The sequence below is a fragment of the Octopus bimaculoides genome, chromosome 24, assembly GCF_001194135.2.
Source record: "Octopus bimaculoides isolate UCB-OBI-ISO-001 chromosome 24, ASM119413v2, whole genome shotgun sequence".
Taxonomy (NCBI): domain Eukaryota; kingdom Metazoa; phylum Mollusca; class Cephalopoda; order Octopoda; family Octopodidae; genus Octopus; species Octopus bimaculoides.
In genome coordinates, this window is record NC_069004.1 from 33,246,420 (window position 1) to 33,249,359 (window position 2,940).

Sequence of the window (2,940 nt, forward strand, 5' to 3'; positions counted from 1 at the left end):
CTGTCGCTATGTTCTGAGTTCAAATTCCGCCAAGGTCGATTTTGCCTTTCATCCTTTCAGGGTCGGTAAATTAAGTACCAGATATGTACTGAGGTCAAAGAAATAGACTGGTCCCCTCCCCAAAATTTCAGGCCTTGTGCCTTTAGTAGAAAAGGATTATTAGAACATTATAGGTTAGTTTTGCCTTTTATCCTTTTGAGATCAATAAAGTTTATTAGTAATCAAGATCCAAGATCAATTTATTCAACTTTCCCCCTCCCCTCAAAATTACTGTCCTTGTGCCAAAATTAGAAACAAATATTATTATTATCATTTATATTTTGTTATTGTATATACACATCATATAGAGTAGACCACCCCACCCATCTCAGTGCCTTAACCATGCTTTTAACAATCATTTCTTAGAATGTGTGCAACAATATCTTGTACCATAAGAAAATTCTCTTTGAAAAATTAAAGAAATAAATAGATGTACTTACGATTGAAGAAGAACAAGAAATGGTTTGGTGTGAAGAGAATCAGAAGCTCTTGTCTTTTCCTTATTGTGTAGTTCTTCTGATGGTGCTGGAAGTAAATCGTCTGCTAATTTCTCACTCTCTTTGTTACTCTGTTTCGCTTCTTCACGTGAAGACGCTGAGACTTCAATCTGATTGACAACATTTTCGATGCTGTATTTATACATACGTACATGTGTGTGTATATATGTATGCATATGTATGCAAAGATGTATGGGCTGATGCCCACCTATGAGTGTGTGTGTGTGTGTGTGTGTGTGTGTGTGTGTGTGTGTGTGTGTAGATGTAACTGTCTCCTTAAATAACTTCAGCCTCCTCCAAGTGCTGATCCACTCAGGTTTTCTTACGAAACGGATGTCAAAGACGTTAAACAAAAGGATGGTTTTATTTCCTGCTGTTGCTGATGTTGTTGTTGTTGCTGTTTTTACATTTAGTTTTTCAATTTTTAAAAGAGATAAGGACAAGGGTTATGTGGGTGGTGGGTGGGTGGCTAAAAGGTAGCGGTGACGGGGGAGGTGGAAATGTGGTGGATGTCGAGAGTTGATTATTCCCAGCAGCTCGTTTCAAGTCCGAGAATGATGTAATGCAACTCGAATCAGCACCACCTCCACTATCATCATCATCATCATCATCATCATCATCATCATCATCATCATCATCATCTTCACCGAATTATGAAGGGAGTGAGAAATACAATATACAAAAGGACATATTAAGAATTTTAAAAGAGCACACACACACACACACACACACGCACACACACAGATAGCTAGCTAGCTAGCTAGATAGATACATACATACATATATATGCATGCATATATATATAGAGAGAGATACACAGTATATATATATATGCATGTGTATATATACATGTATATATATGTATTTATATGTATTGGGTTGGTAAAAAAAAATTGTAGCATTTTTTAAGTAAAATTCATTAACAATATTTAGATAATTACACACACACACACACACACACACACACACACACATATATATATATATATATATATATATATATATATATACATATATATATATATATATATATATATTATAATATATTATATATAATCACTCGTATTAAATACATAAATACTTCAACAGTATTAATACTGAAAGAAGCCCATCGTAAATGTGTGTGTGTGTGTGTGTATGTTTGTGTGTCTGTGTTTGTCCACCCACATCACTTGACAACTGATGTTGGTGTGTTTAAGTTCTCGTAACGTAGCGGTTCGGCAAAGAAACCAAAAGACTAAGTACTAGGCTTACAAAGAGTAAGTTCTGGGGTCGAACTTATTCTGTTTGACTAAAGGCAGTGCTCCAGCATGGCCACAGTCAAATGACTGAAACAAATAAATATATATGTATATATAGATATATATATATATATCATATAAGGACACACACACATATATATATACACACATACATACATACATACATACATCCACCCATGCATGTACACATACATACATACAAGCATGCATGCATACGTAAAGAAACAAGAATAGAGACTCAAATTTTTCCTACAAGTGTTTCAATAGCATGGCTATTTATTCAACTGTGCATAACGTTACATAATATCGCATAACTTCTCATTATTACACAACTATATTATTTGATCAGGGAATATTGAACATTTCACAAGTAAAATCAATCTCTTGCTTGACTGCGAGTATTTGACTGGTTCTTTGATTGAGTAGTAATTAATGGACTCTTCTTGAGGGCCCAGTAAGCCAAATGTGTAATATTCATTGAAGTGTTAATGAGTTAATTAGCAGGATCATTTAGATCCCCATTAATCAATAATACATACATATATATATATATATATATATATATATGGGAGAATATACAAATAATAACAACAGACGAGGACAGGTGGTGTAAATAACAAAAGTATATATTAGTATGACGCTCGGGAATACGGAAAGTCTTTGACGTTTCGAGCTACGCTCTTCAACAGAAAGAATACGGAGACAAGGAGAAAAACACGGAGAAAAAAAATTGAATAGTGTTCAGTCAACGGTCAAATATATACACACACAGTCTTTTAATCATAGGGTGTATATCTTATAAAGCATTTTCTCACTTGTTCCTTATCAAAATACACAACACACCCTGTGTTACATGCTAACTGTGTATTTCATTCTGTCGAAAAGGATATTGATATATAAATACAATGTAATCAATATACATATGTATGCGTATATTGCCTGCATATATGCCTGCCTGTATATATATATATATATATACACGCAAACACATATATTTATGTATGTATGTATGTAAGTATATACACTACAATATAACATCATAGCTGCAGCTTATCTCAGAAATCAATGAGGTGTTTATGATAGCAGACTTAATAAACAAATGTAAGTGCAGCATTGATGGTGTGTGTGAGGCGGGGGGGGGG

General features: G+C 34.0%; 2 long non-coding RNA genes across 3 annotated transcripts in view; one reads left to right on the plus strand and one right to left on the minus strand.

Moving 5' to 3' along the window:
* The window catches only part of LOC106873797 (uncharacterized), a 6,688-nt gene extending 5,512 nt beyond the window's left edge, over window positions 1-1,176 (minus strand). For both annotated transcript variants that reach the window (XR_001409916.2, XR_008266679.1), the window contains exon 1: window positions 480-1,176. This is a non-coding gene — a long non-coding RNA (uncharacterized LOC106873797). The remainder of the gene's footprint in view (window positions 1-479) is intronic.
* The window catches only part of LOC128250670 (uncharacterized), a 22,139-nt gene that overhangs the window by 3,809 nt on the left and 15,390 nt on the right, over window positions 1-2,940 (plus strand). The window lies entirely within an intron of this gene.